The sequence below is a fragment of the Tachypleus tridentatus genome, chromosome 6 (genome assembly GCF_004210375.1).
Source record: "Tachypleus tridentatus isolate NWPU-2018 chromosome 6, ASM421037v1, whole genome shotgun sequence".
In the NCBI taxonomy this organism is placed as follows: Eukaryota; Metazoa; Arthropoda; class Merostomata; order Xiphosura; family Limulidae; genus Tachypleus; species Tachypleus tridentatus.
Window position 1 is genome coordinate 13,188,270 of NC_134830.1, and position 20,249 is coordinate 13,208,518.

The window sequence follows — 20,249 nt, forward strand, 5'->3', positions numbered from 1 at the left end:
AACACAAATGTTAGACATAACGTGACCAGTTTTTTTTTTTTTAATACAAAAGTAGCAGACAGGCCTTGACGGTTTTGATGAAAGTTTATCCTGACTGTCATAAAATTTTGAACCAGAGAAGATGGATTTTTTAGAAAAATCTTTAACTGTAGTGGATTGAACAAATACAAGTTTTTTTTTCTAAGATGATAGAAATTTCTTTTTTATGAAAAGTGGTTTTATGTGTTAACGTGTAATCATTAGAAAGAGCAGCTGCTTCCTAGTGTCTCAATCTTCTTTTAATTAAAGTAAGGTTTGAGGTCGTCACGTGCACATTTAAATTCATTGTGACATATTTAGTATTACATATTTATTTTAATATTAATGCTTATTTCAGTTAAGTATATATTGTTATACTGTTCAATGTGAACTTCTCGCCTAGTCATTAAATTTGTAGAAGATTCTCGAATGTAAAATCAACTATGTATTACGTGCGTATGTAAATACCAATGATTGCCAGTATTGTTGCTGTAGCTGAAATTTCTAGAATCTCTTCTCACGCATCGAGAAGAGAATATATTGTTGGTTTGCTGTAAAGCTCGGAAGCTATAACTATTATTAACGCTTATTAATCGGGAACTTTATATATTTGATAACGGATGTTTATATATTTTAAACATTACAAATCATTTAACTTCAGCGGATTAATATCAGACGTTACCATTTTTAGAAAGACATTTTATAACTCTAGCAGTAAAAAACTCACCTGTGATCAGCAAAAAGCTAGTTAGGTCTCTGTTAAATGATTTTTGTTTGATTTTCAATTTCACAAAAAACTACATGAGGGATATCTGCGCTAGCCGTTCCTAATTTAGCAGTGTAAGACTAGAGGGAAGGCAGCTAGTCATTATCACCCACCGCCATCTGTTGGGTTACTATTTTACCAACGAATAGTGGGATTGACCGTTATATTATAACAACCCCACCGCTTAAGGACGAACATTGTTAGTATGACGGGGATTCGAACCCGCGACCCCCGGATTACGAGTCGAGCACCTTAACCACCTGGCTATGCCAGGCTTCCATTAAATGAATTTTACCTGTATCAACTCAAAATTAATTCACTTGTCATGAGCCATAGGTAAAGCATCATAAAGTTCTGGATCAGATAGAAAACTCAATGTTGTTTGTGAAACTTTTGTATATGAATTATAATATGTGACAATTGTTATTATAAATTGTATTATTGTTTTTATATTAAAATATCTTTGTATTAAGAAAGAAAACTTTGTATTAATCTTGTTGGCAAACATAATAAATTTGATACATCTCTACAAATAATAATTTAAAAGTTAATTAAATAACTCAATTTCAGGTTACTTCAAATTGTAATTCATAGCTTAATAAATTGGGGGCCTGTGTCCGTGATCTAAATCAAAGCTAAAATGAGATATAAATTAAAATCGTAAAATTAACTTGTATTTATCAGTGCCATTGGCTGTAATCAAAATACAGTATGTGGACATCACCTTCGATTAGGTGCATTTGAACACGTGCTACAGCTACTTAAGTGCTATATAGGAAATTGTGGGTCTTGTACATTGTCTTAATAAATCTGTTGCTTGGTGTGAATATATACAATCACTTCCATAGTAAATCACAGCATATTACTTACATGGTAAGAAGTACTAATATTTCCTTCACCAGAGTAGCATGCAGCCTCTCAATAGGTTCCAATCAGTACTGGTCAGATTTCCTACTAAAATTCAGTTTACCTGCAACACAAGCAAAACTGGCTGAGATTTTCCATAGTACATCAATTTCTATTATGCCAATTCAAGATCCTAGGTATGTAACTACAATCTTCATCCTATGAAACACAGGCACAATAAGACATGTGCTTATCTTTCTATATTCAGTCCATCATTATTCATCAGAATAAGGTGTGTGCCTACTAGCCACAGTAACAGCTTTTTCAAAGTGCATGATACATGGTTGCATCTATTAGGATTTTTGAAGATACTGTGTCCACCAAGAACCTCATCACTAAAATGTTTTTGAGCAGACATATACCAAGACCACCAAACCAGAACAGAACTGAACTGACCACCACCTCCATCAATACAAATGAATTCTTTTGTCCTTTCAAGTTGATGGCCAGACCCAATTGTTTGTTTCCCAAGTTTCACTCTATGACAGCAACAGCTCACTGCAAACCCTTTTGCATTTTCCATGTAATCAGTCATGACAGAGGGATTCATCTATTTTGCTGCCACACACAATATACACTTTACACACACATTCCCTCATAACCCACAACATTGCAAATGATGGAACCTTCCATCTAGAGTAATTTCAAGAAGCTTTACTGACCTTACCTTGTTTAGGCAAATCACATGGGCCTCAATAGTCCTACCTGTTGGCTGTATACCCATCAGTTTGTGTTTTAGTTCCTGGAATGCTGTTTGTGACTCTATTCACTGTAGATTCCAAGGTTGACGCTGAGTATCACTTGAATTAGGTAATTTATACATTTAGGAACCATGACACTGTGCTCTAAGCAACTTTCTACTTCCCACCAATAACCTGTTAGAGGAAACAGGTTTCCTGTTTGAAACCACTTTGAAACTTTTTACTAACAACTAGCTGTTTCTCATAAGCTCTTTTTAATTTCTTAATTTTTCTTTAATTAAATCCCTAGATCTGCTATAGTTCTGTAAATCTTATGTCCTAATCGTCAATAATATGTACTCCTCTTTTTTACTTTAGGTGTTTAGTAAAGAAACTAATTATGTTTGATTTTTTGTGGAATTCTTTTCACTTTCTAGGACCACAACTATTTTAAATGAAAGTAATCTAGCTTTTAAGAAATGCCTAAACCAGTCCTACATCAATTTAAAATTGTTATCCTAATTCACATAGAATACATTTTTTCTTATAGCATTAGAACTGGCTCTTTACAAAAAGTATAATTTCAAAGTTTATTTTGTTCATCTTAACATGTAATGAAACATAAAACCTTATTAAGCAGTTATCACTCTTTCCCAAAAATGTTCCTAACTTCAGCTTCTTTAAACACATACTCATTAGTGATTAATAACAAATCTAAAATGACACTTACCCTGATTGACTCCTTGACTATTTGATATAGATAACTGTCCTGAATCACTTTTAAAAACCTTCTTCCCTTTCCATACAATCCCAAACAATTAAAGCTTCCCTTGATTAACAACTCTGATTTTATTACATAACTACTCAGTGACATCACTTGTTTAATAAAACTGCGTATACCAATTCCTTGATATAAATGTTCTACCTTTTATTCCTTGAATGTAAACCAGAAACATGCAACTTCAATCTTTATACTGCCTTTATGGCTTCAGCCCCAAGAAACTGCACTTTATCCCTTACATTAAAAGATAGATATACTTCATCCCCAGGCCCCTTTTATAAAATCCTGGACTACTGAATTACTGAGCACCTAGAGTCTAAAATTTTCTTTTTATCATTATTCCATGAATCTATCATGTTTCAATAATATCCAATAATTTGATAACTGAATTAAGGCTTATTCATTAATTTACTCTCAAACATAAAATTCACTCATACTCTGAAAACTATCCTACAGGTCCAACCAACTCATGTGCTGCTCTAAGCATAGCCTTTATAATATTTCATGCAAGTCTTTAACTAACATTTAAACAAACTTACAATAATTAAAATATAAGACAATGACTTAAAAGTATTTAAGTCTCTTTTTTTTTCAATAACAAGCTACACTACATTACATTCAGTTAAAGTGTATATTAAAGTGTTGGTAGAAATGTTAACATCCATTTTTATTTCATGCATTAGTTGCTTATTTTTATGGTTAATGACTGATCTCAATAGATCAAACAGATGTAGGTGAGGCAACATGTTGAAGTACTGAATAAATATCTATGCTTTCTCTTTTGTTTAGTCTGTGTAGTAATTTTTTTAAATATGTTTTTTTTCTCATCTTGTGTTTTGGATCACAGAGCCAAGCCAGTGATATGATTCAGCCAGTTATGGTTTGAAAATTAATAATTTGTTCACTTGGTCTTTTGTCAACCTTCATATTTCTTGTTCATTTTAGTTAAAAAATACTGTCACCTGACAAGGACTTACAGCTACATTCATATAAGATTCCACTTCTAAAAGAAATAAATTATCTTAATATTTCACTATTATAGTAAAAATAATAGACATTTAATTTTTTTCACATGTAGTTGTATTAATGATTTTAGTTGTTACTTTTGTCATATCGTTTGGAGTAGGAAACATGATGGCCCAAATAATTTATCCTCCAGAAATAAAATGAAAATATCAACTACAACAAAATACATTCTCTGTTCAAAATTATTTAATTACTAGTTCAATAATACAAACATTGTACACAAACATCTATCCTGCAAAGTTTTTATTGAGGTTTTCAATTATGAGAATAGCAGCGAAGTCAGCTAGCATAAGTATTAACTTAATGTCTTTTACTTTTGTTTTCAACTTGGTTGCAAAAAATTTAACAGAAGAAGAATGTGTGTAACTTGAACAACGTTTCGATTTTACTTTACCAGTCCATTTTTGTTATCAATTAAAACTTTTTTTCCCCATTTTTTGCATAGTTATACACTAAAAAAAATTGTGTTACCAATCTATTGACTTTTGGGGGCTGTTATTACTTATGAGAAAAATGGAAAAGATGTGTATTTGTTGTGATTAAATTTTCAAAAAGTTTTTTATAACATTGTTCTTTCAGTATTAGATTATTTTAAATTACCTGGTGATTTTAAGTCCAAGCCTTGTAAATGATTACAAATTAGTTTATGCACTCATACACTGTTGTAACAATGTAGGCCTAACCTTAATTTGTATGTGACTAACCTAGAAAACAACTTATTTGTACATATTAGCTCAATATGTCAAATCACTAAGACAGATCTAAACACGTAAACATACCAATTCAGTCAACAAGCTTACTTATGTAACGCTCCATACATCACCAACGATTCCGAGTATCAGTGAGAAAAGAAAAATTTGTGACGGAATAAAACTGATCAAGGACAATGTCTCCTTCCAGTGATTATGGATTCTCGCTTTAAAAGAAATTAACTTTTAATGTTGTATTGCTATTCATAAATACAGATTTTGCAAAAAAAAAATGAAGGTACTTTCATAAAGCACAACATGCATACTTTGTGACAAATTATAAACATAAGACTTCAACGGTATTCAAATGAAGTCAACCACCAAAATTTTGCTAAATATTCAAACAAGTTTTTGAACGATGTTTTAATTGTGGTAAATTGCTCCAAGTTTTTATTTACATTAATTAATTTGTGTTCAGACAAAATTGTTTTTTTTTTCGTATAACTTTTCGTTTTATTTTTTTTTCAGTCATTTTTTGAAAATGACTGAAAATCGTTGTATTAAAATAGAACCATTTCTTTCTGACGAGACGTGAAGTTTTTGCAACAATGTGTAATTTCACATTTCGAAAAATTATCAAACTAATTATATTTTCTCTTTGAATCAAACAAACCTTAAAGTTTTCAAAACAGCAATAAGAAAATAAAAAAAAGTAGACTATATAAAAGATTTTTGAGCGAGATATTGTCCATATCCAGTATAAAACATACAGTCGCTACAATTTTCCCAGGAAATCAAATCTATTGGTAGAAAAACTCTTATTAAAGCAGCTACAAAAATGATAACGAAGAATGTTAATTCTTGTGATATATCATGTGATACTTATGGAAATGTCAAAGTTTGTATCATAGTCTCTTAGATTGCTGTCAGACATTATTTAGGAAATACAAGTTTCTAAAGAAAGTGCCAATATTGCAAACACTTATGCTGGCAATGAGGTCGAGGGTGCTAACAAGAAATAAGCAAAAAAAAAGCATGAATTTAATAAGTATCGACAACTATAGATAAATCCCAAACAAACAGCTAGAATATAAAATTCACTGTTTACAAAAAAAAAAAAAAGCAATTAATACAGTTACGACAGAAAGTGTTTGTACCTCTGCGTCGCGAGTAGTTTTTTCCTCATAACATAAAAAGTATCACGATTAGGATAATAAAAGAAAAGTATGTTATAAATATTATATTAACACACATCTACATACAGTTTTATGTAAATTGAAGACAAATAAACTGTTTATAAATAAACGATACAATATAAATTAAGTATTAAATTAATAATTATTTTAACAAATAAAATGAATCAGGAAGAGAAAACAAACGAAGACAAGATACTCTAATTCCAACATTCTGAATTTAAGCAGTTTCGTTAAAAAGCATTAATTATCGAAACTGCTTAAATTCAGAATGCCAGTGGGGAGCGAAACACGTTGGTTCACGACATGTCTGCAGATTTATTCTGAATTTATTAAATCAGGAAAACAGTGGCTCGTCAGTACCTGTACAGAATTTGTGCAAAGAAAAGATTATATCTGAACGCTAGAAACAAGCTTTCGATACTTATGGTAGGTGGAGACAAATATCCAATTTATTATACTTAATTAAACTAAACATCATGGCAGATATTCCGATTTAACATTCAGCATTCCAAGAAGAGATGCAAAGCAATCGAGGGCGCTCAGAAGAGACCTTCTCTTCTCTCTGCTCATGAAGTTAAATTTAAGTGGGCTAGTGATTAATAGTTAAACTGACAAGATTTGAAGCTGACGAGATTATGCTGTTATCTGGTGGCAAAGGTCCATTGGTGATCCGCGAGAGACTAAATATTGATCCTTAATATATATATATATATATAAAACACAAGAGGATAGCAACTTGTAGATATAAAAACCTCAGAATTTGCTGTGGGGGAACGGGGGTACCCCGAGAAAACCCACTTTCATGATCAGGGCGCCGAATAATCTACCTTGACCGTGCCCAGTAGTTGCTGAAAAGAAATCATGATTATACTCAGTTAGAAACAAACGAATCGAAATTATTTAAACCTAAGACAGGTTTTATTTCATGACTATATTATGAGGTTAATGTCATGTGATTAGCGAATTTACATAATCATTCTATAAGTTATCGCTAGGAGAAGCTTGTGTCCGTTTTATAATGCATACCTAGAGACATTCAACATGCTTTAGCTAGAAGAGTTACCACTTTAATATACCTAACAAATCATAGTTGAACTAAATAATAGAAGGAATAATAAATAAAGAGTAAATAAATCCATATCAAATAAAAGTAGAATTTCCTATCTCACAAATTCTTAACTCATAGCAATTTGTATGTCTTACAATTTAAAATCTATTTTAAATCTTTCCAATTCATCAGAATCTCGAAAAGTAATCATCCTTGCCAGTCTTAACTTGTCTCTAAAGAACTTTAAACTCAGTAATGAATATCCCTAAGATTAACGGTTCTGTAAGAATTATTAAAATGTTTCCTACATATATCAACATGTTTGTAGGTCGTAATGAAAAACAGCTCTAATGATAAAGCACTGTGGAACCTCACTCTTAAAACCATTATATAAATAACATTTTTCCTATTTAAACAGCCAGTCCTAAATTAATTGCTTTTAGTCTTATGCTAATACCTTTCTCAAAAGAATCATATTTACCCTTAATTACTTCCCTACCCAAATTAACTTTCGTAACGTCTCTGTCAATGACTGACTTCTAAGTTTAATTCGCTAAGTTATGTTTTAAATCTACAGCAATATCTTCACCAGAAATATAACAGCTGCCACCCCACCCACCATCATACGTTATCAATCAAGACAATCTGTAATGAAACAACTTTTAGAAAATGCACTGAAAATCTAAGACAAACCATGCTACAAAATAGTTAAAAAGACTGATATTGACAAACAGATTTAAAGAGCTACATCGTTTGACATAACACCATCCTTAACAATGCAACACTAAAGAATCAAATAGATTTACTTAAGTTATTACCTCTCGCTCCAATCTCAGAAACGTTTAGAGATTTCCGAAAAAAAAATCCACTTGTCAGAAAATGAGCGGTAAACCTTTGTCATCTCTTTCGTGTGTTTGTTTATTTTGAATTTCGCGCAAAGCTACTCAAGGGCTATCTGCGCTAGCCGTTCCTAATTTAGCAATGTAAGACTAGAGGGAAAGCAACTAGCTATCGCTACACACAGCCAATTCTTGGGCAATTCTTTTACCAACGAATAATGGGATTCACCATAACATTATAACGTCCCCAAGGCTGAAAGGGCAAGCATATTTGGTGCGAGGGGGAAATCTCTTTCTAGATGAGCAAGTCTTAAACATCCTTGTTCATGCAAAAGTAAATTACTCTCAAATATGGAATAGTTGTCATCCACCAAATAAAGCTTATTTGATATGCAAATTCATAAACAGTGCAGACTCTTTTCTCAACAAATATGATGAAAAACATTTTAAATACTAAAGAAAGTACTTGCACCATAAACAACACCTCACATGGTATACAATAAATAACCAGCAACATGTAGAAAAAATCCATCCAAATTTTAGAGAGCGTATAACATTTATGAATCTTCTACGATTAATTAATTTACTGTCACATAAATAAATGTTTTTCTTTCTTTTATCATGTGCGATATAATTTCCTTACTTTTACCCCTAATCCTTCTTAACAATTATTTTTATTAATAGCAATAATTTTCTACGTTAGGTTTTTACTTTCTTTAATCGTTCTAATTACATTTTTTTGTTAATCGATCTATCCGCCACATTTTGATTTCTCTTTATTAATGGTCTTTTCAGATTTCCTGGACCGTTTCTAGCATCTTTGTGTGTTAAATTCTCGTTTCTTGATGTTAACATAACTAAAGTATTATCTACGTGCCTGCAATAATTCTTTGAAAGCTGGTCTAAACACTTCCGGGTAGTTAGGGTGGTATATCGTGACGTGACTCTTCCACCTTTTCTTACACTTCGTTTAGTCAATCCCATTTTGTGGATGACGAGGAAAGTTACACCTTTGGAAAGTTCTCGTGTTATAGAATATCATATTTTGTGTTTTGTTCCACATTTTGAGAGGTGCTCGTTCCTTCCAAAGGCCATTAGGCAGTGAACCAAATTCATACTCTTTTTCTAGCTGTTGGCATGTACAATCTTTATCAGAAGTATGTTTACGATTTTTCTCTACTAAGTTAACTCGAATGCTATTCCGCATGTTGAGCACTCGTACGAATGTTTAGAAAAAATTGTCTGAATAAAGCGGACTGAACTAATTATGGAAGACTGAAATTCATGCTTATTTTTGTCATCAAATAATGATTACTATGCTATATAAATAGAAAGAAATGCAATCATATACTTGCATGTTAGGGGAAATTAAAATTAAGGGACGATGGAACCACCTTCAAAGTTATATAAATATGGCCAAGTGAATATTGTAATTTTAAATATAGTAGACGTATTTTCATGAAAGTTTGCAGGTTATCAGTAAACATTACAAGATATTCGTATGCAAAATGTTAGACTTTTCTATCAAGTTGTAAGTCTTTTTAAGTGACGATTTCTCGTGCATGTTTTATTTTCGAATGCTGATTGTTCAATATGTAAAATAAATTTGAGTACTTCGATCCCTCTGATGTTCTGCTGTCAGTATTATCGGCAAGTGCCAACAAATTGATCTCAATCACAGTGTCACGGCTAAGAGAGTGCTGTCAAGACCATTTTGATCTCTTTTACGACCTTAGTGACCATTTCTATGCCTAATTAACATGAAGTCGTCGTGATAGTGACATTTTAATAGTTAGCTATGGGACAGGTATTTAGGGATTTTAAGTAAATCCACTGACAAATCAGGCGACTTTTATTAGTATTGGCAGTGAAATGTAATAAGTAAAGTGAAATTGTGAATTGAATAAAAAAACGTAAAAATTCATATACGTATGTTGAATGAAAAAAAAAATGTTTATTTTCCATGGGTGAGGAGGCAAGTGACGACCCTTGCCACCCATGTGGACCTTCCAAAAGGAATTAGATTCTGCTGTTCTTTTTACAGCATACATTTATTGCAAAATTTAGAAAGAAAAAAAAAATGCGAGAAAGAAAAATAGACAACCGCTGCAATTGTATATAAAGAACCATGTTGATAGAGAATTTTATGCAAAACCTAAATTTACTACCTTATGTGAAAAATTAAAACTTTGTTGCAACTGCGTGATTTGCATGCACCTTTACATGGCACCGAAGAGAAAGTAACTGAAAGTCGATGGTATTGAAATTTGTATCAAGGAGGTCGTAAGTAAATTAGCATGTTATTATATTAAAACACGATGTTTTGTCAACAACCAACAATCATACAGAGTTGAACTAGCTTCTCGTTTCTTGGTAACAAATAAAGTATTAAAAACCTGAAGATTTTTGCTAGACGTACCAGAAATTGTTTATTTGATTTGCTTCTAATTCTACGCAAAGTTACTTGAGCGATGTTTGTGTTGGCTGTTCCAGATTTAGAAGTGATAGACTAGAAAAAGGTAGGTTGTTAAAACCACCCACCGCCAACTTTTGGATACTCTTTTACCAACGAATAGAGATTTACCGTTAATTTACAACACATACCCACCCACCCTCAACAACTGAAGAGTGAAACATGAAGAGCAAAACCCATAATCCGTAGATTGCGAATCGAGTGTTCTTAGGTCCAAACCACAGCCCATCTAGAATATGTACAACAGGTTGGTTGTTAGTCTGTTAAGAATATTGCTGCTTGTTATATCTAAACTACTAATATAAGTGCGAGTGTTGTATTATGAGAAAAAAATTGTGGTTAGTTTTGGAAATAAAATTTTTTAGTCTTTTCATAATTTTATAAATTTCTTGTGTTAAAGTTGTAGGTATGAGGAGAGGTAGAGAATCTGGTCTGTTTTTATGAATTTCACTCTTTAGTGATTTTAAAATATTCTGTTATAAATACCTTATTATTGTGCAGCGTTATTACTTCGATTTGGATTGTTCTTGTAATAATAGTAATTTTGAGAAATGGCTTTTTATAGATGTTTCGCAATATTTGCTCAGCTAGTATATTAAATCGTTGAATACAATACTTTGTTGATTTTTCCAACATAGGATAATAATTTAGCGGAATGAGTCCAATAAGAGTAAATTATTTGAAGAAATGTGTATAAGATGCATATAACTCACGACGCAAGTTCAAACATTCATTTGTGTTAAAATCATTTGAATTACAATTTATACCTAAACCCAAAGGCGGAAATTGGTTTCCTTTTCTGGAAACTATGCACGTCTTTGAAGGCATCCATCGGAAAAAGAGAATTTGATAAACAAGTGGAAATATTTATTTTTTGAAAATTGTTGTTAATTTTATGAAAATGATGTGTAGATTTCTTTGTTTACGGAGATATGTTTGTACCCATTGAAGAAAAAACGAATAAACAAGCTTCTGACTTAAACTATATTGTCACGTTAATAAAAAAAAAAATATTTTGCAGATTGCACTTAGGGTGTGCGCATTCAAATCAACAGTATTTAAGAAATAATTAAAACTGTTTACAACACCACTTTTTAGTTTATTATTTTTACACCTGATTAGTTCTTAATAACCTAGTGATAATATGCTTCTGCTCGTACGTCGATTTAATTTTGAGTTTGCCATTTTAAAGAAATTGATATGCTCATAATCGTGTAAAAACGCATACTGCAAAACTTTAATTCATTGCCTTTCTTTAAAGTTAGCAGGATGAACTTTCATACGTAGGAGGCAGGAGCGTTGAAACAAAGGACGCAACAGCCTCCACCTTTACATATTTAGTGCACATTGAAACTATAAATTAATATTATTATATTAATTTTTTAAGAGCATGCTTCTCATACCTCCTAAAATTAGTCATAATTGACAGTACAGAACTTGCATTTAGCAGCTTATTGTAGTTTCAATCTCTCATCGTAAAACCTGAATGTCTAGTCAAACACCCTCAGTTTGTCACTCTTTCCTACACCATTGAGAAGGGGATACAGGGGAGTTCCTTCGAATAAACATGATCTCAGGGAAAATCCTGTGGTGGAACTGATTAACTTGCTAGTTCTTCAAAGTTCAACACTATATGTAAATTATAATATAACAAGAGAGAAAAAATATTAAAATCTCGTAACAGAAACTTAATTTTTAAAGCAAAATTACCTAAACTGGGGGATATTAGTATTTTCTTTGTCACGCTTACGATAATGGGTTTTTTATATTCGTGAATTATTTATTTTTATCCAGAAAGGCTGGTCGTATGTTGTATTCTGACGATTTTAGTCTTGACTTTGGAAAATTTAAATAGACATGTCCACAGGGTTTTAAGGCAGAGAGAAGACCAAAGCCAGTGATGTCGTTGAGAAGAAGCAAGGGAACAAATATTCGATAAAGTATACGATGATAAACTTCCCTTGATGAGGATCACCGGGCTCTGTAAATTGGGATTTGTATGGGGAGGGGGGAACAACCACTTTTACAAGACAGAACACACAAAGCAAGAAAATATTGCTGGGTAATTATACCGCACAAGTCAAAAGTATTTTAATATAAGGTTGCGAAGTGAGTGTGGAATATCGAAAATCTGATGACGTAAGGTGTTTAGCCATACTGGTATTTGTTACATATTCTATTATGAAAAGGTCAGATCAAGATAAATAAAATGTTATCTGAACTATAAGTTGGGGGAAAAGTTGTAAACATAACAATTATGAAAAACAGTTTTTCCATTATGGACTTCGCATAAATTTACATATATTAATAGAAAATATTTCAATCTCACTTTAGTAATACAGGGTGAGGTATAAAATTATCCCAATGAACATAAACCACCTTCCCTTTCCTCTACTGGAAGTTACTTCACATTTCTGTACCAGCTTCACTAAATCCGGCCATCATGTATTGCCCAGTTTAAAGTAGTATAAACTCCAGGCATAGTTTCCCAACAGTGAACATTGTATAGCTTTAAAAGACTAGCAAGTCTTATTCTTTCGAACCTGCACCGTGACAAGACTAGTGTGATGCCAAGAGGTAGTCATAGCGTTTTATAAATATATAAATAAATACACACACACAAAATCCCTGTCATTCCAACCAGTAATTGAAGCTGTCACTGTACAGAAGTAGTTGTTTTGTTATTAAGTACAACGTTAAAGAAAGGGCTATCTGTGCTTTGCCCACCACGGGTATTAAACGCTATGCCACTAGGAGAGGAGGGGCGAGAATTAATGCTATAAAATGAATGTTTTATACTTTTTATTTAAGACAGTTTATTAAACAAAGCCTATTTTTCACCGTTCACTTTTTCTTGATAATTAATAATGATAAATTATCCCTGGAATAAGTTCCACAGCTTTATAAACTTAACTACAACGTAGCCTACGTACATGGAGATCAGTTTATTCATCAAGACTGTCATTGAAAACCAATCATTAGAAACATTCTTCTTGTAAAACCCATAAAGCAGTGGTCTCAAATACTGTTAACGGTAACTCCTTCCAAATCAATATATTTGTTAGAAACATAATTTTCCTACTTCTACTAGAGCCTTGTTCGTTCACCACCTCAGCTTTCGAAAAATCTTTAATTTCACTTCTACAGTAAACAAGTTTTAACGTAAACGTATTGAACGTGTTCTGGGTTTAATTTAATTTTCCAAACTTTAAACAGCGCTGTCTTCTAACTCAGTTTCTGTTGCGACTTCGCAAACCCTTTATAGTAAAATAATTTTCAGAAGTGAAGAGATTAAAAATCTAAATTTTCTCTATCTTGTTTGACATATTTTTAAATGAAAAATTGCTTGAAAGCAAGAAAAAGAGCAAAGTGATAGTTTTGTCAAGTTATTTTTATCTCAAACTCTTTTATTTTCTCCGTCGTTATTTTTGAGCTTTATCGTTAAAAAAAAAAGCCGTGTCCTCTTAGCTTAGAAAATAGCAGTGTAATCAATAAAGTCGTGACGCAGTGCAGATAGCGCATGATCCGGGGTATCTTAATATATATAACACTGTATACTGCACCGTTTCAACACATCGTGACAAATTACTGCATTGCAGATAAGTTGTAAACAACGATTGATCAGCACAGAAATATGATTTATTTTTGTATATATTAAGAAATTTAAAGTGTGTTCAAGTTTGACCGTTAACATGTTCTATAGGTCAGGTATATAATATAATTTTGTATTAAAGTTAATAAATAAATTAAAAGTGTAACACTCTATTCTTCAGTTGAAGCTGTGGTGCAGTTTCAGCATTTTTGTTCTGCAACTAAATTTTATAACCAAGGAAGAATAATAAATCCGTAATGATCAATTGGAAGGTACATGTATAAAATACAAAGGAACTTCATTTTTCGTGCAGATGTGACAGTTAACGAATTAAGGCTGAATTTAATACAACGCTTATGATAATAAAAGAGAGAATATATAATAAAGTTTTGTTTTTCTTGTGCTTCGTGTAAAGGTTTTTTTTATGAGAAATTGAAATGCTTTAGTATTTTCTCTCTCACGTCTATAGACAACTACAACAACTAATACTACGAAATGTTATGTTTAAACAATGCAAAGCCATACAGTTTTAACTAGACCCAAATACATTTTGCTCCAGGTAACCAAAGTAAGTGGGCACTTGTGTCAAGAATGATTATCTTCCAGTTTAATTATAACTACATCAATCGTCAGTATTACTTACTTTTCAGACATTGGAAAATAATTTTTAATTATGAATAAAATTACATAATCTTGATTCGAGTACTATTACGATGGCTGAACTAGACTCTCTTAATTTACATTTTTTTTTGTACAGTCTAACAAGTTATGTCAATGCATCTTTAATACATTTCTGATTTGCATTGTTTACCACAGCAAACAATTTTCAGTATTCAATGACCGTATGCTAATCAAGATCAAGTAAATAATATGGTTGTGTCATCCCGGATTTCATATCACTCTCATCACGTATTTTACAATTATATATAATATATAGTGTTTGTTTCATGTAGCTAAGACCAAATTAGCATTGTACTATAAGAGTTGTATTATAATTTCGCACAAACGAAGAAATGCATGTACATTCATGATGCACTGTTATTACATTTTGATTATCTCGCATGTTTTGACAGTAATTAATCACAGAATTTTTGTTTCAAGTTAAGCTCAAAGCAACACAATGAGTCATCTGTGATTTGCCCATCACTGGTGTCAAAATCCACTTGCTAGAGTCCGCAAACATACCACTTACCACTAGGGGCTTCTAAATACTAAAGGACAAAGAGAAAACTAAAACTTCACAAACAACTAGATTTTAAGATATGATTACAATTTTAAATTGTTTGTGTAATTTAAAAAAGTATCTTTTAAACATGGTTTTTGCCTACTTCATGTTGTATTGCAAAAATCGTATTATGTAGTTCATTCTTGATTATTTTAATTTTTTGTTTTCCAGAAAAGAATATATCAGACGTTAGATGGCGATTAGGAACACTGTTTCGCAATACAAAGGTAAAATGATAGGTGTAATACGAGTATGTATCTCCGCGTTCAGTTCTGGAAAGTACTTTTATTATTTCAACAATAATATCTCTGATTTTGCATTAAAACACAAAGTAAAATACACGTTTATTATTACCAAATGTTTTTTATTCTTTGTTAGCTTAAGAGAGGTGTAAATCTGTGACGGAACCCTTGCACTATGTTTTCTATTTCGTGACCTAGAATACAGTGAAAAGGCTCTCGCGTGCTATTTAAGTCTGTTTTTCGAATAAATTGCGTAGTTGACGTATGTTGGAAGCGGATAAGGGTGGGAGAGAAGGCTGAAGAATTTAGACGACGTCAGTTCCGCCAGAATTCTTCGGAACAAGATTGTGCTAGAATATTGAAGAAAGGATCAACAGCAAACGTGCAACCAACAGACACGATAAGCTAATTAATAATTAGGCTAAGTTCCCTAAATTATGAAATAGTAATTCAATTCCAAACGACTTTACCATTAAATTTTTAGGCATTAATTTAAAATAATGTATTACTATTACCCGGGATCAACAGCAAACGTGCAACCAACAGACATGATAAGCTAATTAATAATTAGGCTAAGTTCCTTAAATTATGAAATAGTAATTCATTTCCAAACGACTTTACTATTAAATTTTTAGGCATTTATTTAAAATAATGTGTTACTATTACCCGGGCAAGGTTATAATTGTAGTATTCATTGTTACGAAAATTGAACAGCCGTATTTCTCTCTCTAGTTTTTAAAGTGATTTTCTGTCGTTAATTTACACTACAGGGGAGGAGTGGATGGATGCTGTATCATCTGAAAAGTACCATTACCACTGTTGTACACTATCTATTACCGTAGGTAACAGTAAGCAACTGGGATTTTTTGAAGAATGGTTATACTGAACCGTGAGAGAAATCGCTTAAAGCATCTTGGGATGGGTGGGGAAGATATGTAAATTTCCTAAGGAGGTACTGCAATCATGTGACTGAAATGTGATAAGTAAGATGAATTTTTACTTTTGTTGGTGAATTCAAATAATTTGTAGTAACAACGTTGTTTGTGGTAGTGGAAATTAATTCTTCTGCTTTTGTAGAAGAAAAACTAATTTCGTTGCATATATATTGTTTTCCTAGTTCTTTACTTGTTTCGTAGCCTGTTGAGAAGACATGGATTAAATATGGAACATATATAGAAAAATGTATTTTATATCGCAGTTGTTATGCTTTCTCGAAGTGATTCAACTATTTATGTATGTTAAAAAGAACCGTCCAGATAGCGTTGCGATCTTCTTGTGGTAGGGATTTTATTTTTTTGCTAGTAGGTGCTGTAAGTAACAGAAAGGTGATATTCAAGTGAAGAATAGAGGGATCATACTGACGAAATTTTCCAACAGGACAATTTTGTTCTTATTAGAGTATTGAGAACGTACCATTATTGAACACTTAGGTATGTAAATTGCTCTACAGTAGTTATCTAATATTTCACACTTCATCATAAATACATAAGTAGTATAATTTTGTTTAGATGACGTGGTGAATTTAATTCGTGATTTGACTTCTGTTGAACTAATATATCTAGTGTGAAAAGTATATATTATGTAAAGATTACTATTTTGGGGTGGGGAGGGGTTATAAGCAAGTTTGGTTATCTTAAATAGGCCTGACGAATGAATAAACCAATATTGTACGTGGAACTGCCATTGTTGAAAAAGCACTCGAATGAAACAACGTTTTCCCATGACTGAGACTGGGTGAGAGATGGGGCTGTGTATGTTGAATATTAACTATAAAGACAGGTAATATCTGGTATTATTAACTGACTTGCCTTTTTAAATATTTTCATAGCCTGTTTCTTAGCGATCTTAAAGCCAGATGCATTCTCTTTTGGGTACTATGTATTATGTGGACTTTTGGGAGGGGTCATTGTTATCTTTGTAGTAGGACTGCAGAACAAAGAAATGTCTTCAGTTGGTCAACATGAAATCTACTGTAAAGAACTGTGTTTGGACTGCATATTTCGTCACAGGGCTATGCTTCAGAAGAATGGTTTAGAGCTGATCCTATTTTAACAAACAGGTAACGTTTATGTTGGCTCACTCATTCCAAAACTATAAACAAATATTTTGAAATTGTAATTCAAATATTTTACATTTGGAATCATTTTTGGGGAGACTGTAATAGTCGTGGTATCTGTTATATTGTCAGCAAACTGTTATAATTAATTTTGCTGTTAATATTGCATGCTGCATAATACTTTTTTAAAACTTGAACTTTTGGGTAATACACTGTAAAAAAATTGTCTGTTCTACGATAAATTGTGTATTCGTCAGAGTTTAGCTAATTCACTAAATTTAACCGGAATTATTCTTGTGGAATTATGTTTTACGAACTGCAGACATGAATTAGCAGTTTCCAACAAGCTACTATAAAAGCATGATTTTTTTACACATTCAAAACATGAACAGTTTTTTTCTGTAAATGGGCGAAGGGGGGATTACCTAACTTTCACATTGCTTGAGTAGGTTCGACACAGTGAAGAAGTTTAATCTCCAAGAAGTTACCACAAAGAATACGAAGCCTTCTGTATCGTCGGTGTTAGTATGCAAATCCTTGAACTGCTGTCCTTTTGTATTGAACTTTTGATCTATGTCTGGAAGGTTGACTATACGAGAAGTTTTATCAATCTCCAGATTAATGGATTCGCAAGGTTACAGAGGTCGTAGGTAATGTCTTTCAATAGCTAAATGCATAAATATAAATATTTGTATCAATAATAAATTTCTTTAGTACATTACTGATCCTTTAGTCAATTTACTTTGAACGGATTATTAGTTTTTAAACCTTGTATAAACCTATAAATTATATATTCGTGGAGGGTACAGTTTAATATTATTTAAATGTAAAAACTGTGGCTCTTAAATGTAGGACAATAAAATGTAAATGTTTGATAGTGTTTGGGATTCACTGTTTTTGTAGAAATTTTGGTGGGAGGGGAACTAAACTTTCTCAAATTGCATACAGTAGTGTCGCCAGAGAACTGGAAGCCAGACTTGGCAAAAAAGGTTTAACCAATCGAGTAGGTTCTTGAGGAAGTTGAAGATTTTAAACAACGAAGATGATGTATGGTGGTGGTAATCTTTTACAGCTAATTTTAAGTGTTTCACTAACTGTCATGATGTGTTAATTTGCTATCAAGAGTATTAAATTTTTGTTACCAAAACAAATTACATATATTGTAAAAATTAAGTTCAATTTTCAAATTAATTCATAATTACTGACGTGCTGTCATTCAGTGCTTTAATATAGGTTTAATTTGGGTAATAGAAAGGGAGAGGTGTATTTCTAAACGGTTATCAGACTACTAACAAGTACGAAGAGCATTTAATAAGATACAGGAGAAATAAAAAGACCTAAGTGTGGACATGACTTCATAACCCTAATGGATGTGCTGTTGAATTCTGGCTGTATACAAGTGATAATTGCCAATCTGTGAGTAAGACTGTGATCTGCTGTTTTCTTTCACTTAAACAGGAATTCAGTAATTACAATTGTGAAGAATTCTCTAGTGATAGAAAAAACCTCTAAAACAAATGTGAAAACTTGTTCTGTTTAAGGTATTCAGAGCTTTATTTAAATTACTAGGTATGCGTATCTCAATTATACAGGTCAAGTTTGCTATACAAGACTACATATAGGAGTTTTATTCAACGATGAGGGTTTACACCTTTTATTCTGTTAATTTCCTCTGGTTCTCCCGAGCTACAGTCTTCTCTTGTCCTGTTTTAATAAGAAGCTGAATAGTCACTGTGCAAGAAAATATTCGTGGTGAATCGTTTATTGTAAATAAATGGTGCTGTTTGGAGCTTGTGCTTGAATAGCTGACGCGTATTTTCTGACATGTCTTGGATTATGAAACTACACAACGTGTAACCACAATGAACTGTAAAAGACCATTGCACATTTTTTGACAAACTGTGATATGTATGTAACTTAACACATTGTAACTGAATAAAACGTTTTTAATGTTTTGTAAAATACAAAGGTAATGTTTAATGTTCTTAATACTTATGTAAGCACGAATCAGCGTTTTTCGTTGATAAAGAAGTAATTAAAATATATTTTGAACATGTATGAATTGTATTTTTATTTGATATTAAATATTTTAAGGGATTCGTATTTTAATACTTAATAATCAGTAGTTGTATTTTTGGTGTCTTAAGTTACATTCGTTAAATCATATGTTTTAACTAAGGAGTACATAAAACATAAATATTGGCTTTTACATAATCGTTAAAAATATGTAATGAAATAGTTTAAATTTCAGCAACAACAAAACAACTGTAGTACACGACATTTAAACTGGTTAAGTTTATATCGTGTTAACATGTTAATTCGTTTTCGTAATATAAAAATTCCCAAATATGGAAGGAGAGACAGACTGGGGATTAAACAAACAAACGAGAACATCGCAAACAAGGTTTGATAACTTATTCCTTTTCATAAAATATAAACTTGTACTGAAGTTTAATGCTGAACAAGTTTTTGTAAGTAGGACATCACGAATTTTAAAATAAATGTGGTATTTCCTCATGAAGTATAATTGTCTACATTTACATAAAAAGGCTAATAATATAAGTAAATTGAAGATTATCCACAATTGTGAAATATCCTTTTCTATTACTGTGTAAATTCAAATTTTAAATGTTTTCCTAATGTTGTATAAGATGAAGTACAAAATTTTAATGAGTTTGAGCATATAATAAATGGCTTAATTATGTGAAAATT

General features: G+C 31.8%; 1 long non-coding RNA gene across 1 annotated transcript; it reads left to right on the plus strand.

Annotated features, from left to right (window-relative positions):
- Positions 1-15,734: 15,734 nt before the first annotated feature.
- On the plus strand, positions 15,735-19,595 carry LOC143251953 (uncharacterized). Its single transcript, XR_013028771.1, has 3 exons — positions 15,735-17,540; positions 17,987-18,187; positions 18,486-19,595. It is a non-coding gene; the product is annotated as an uncharacterized LOC143251953 (long non-coding RNA).
- Positions 19,596-20,249: the final 654 nt, after the last annotated feature.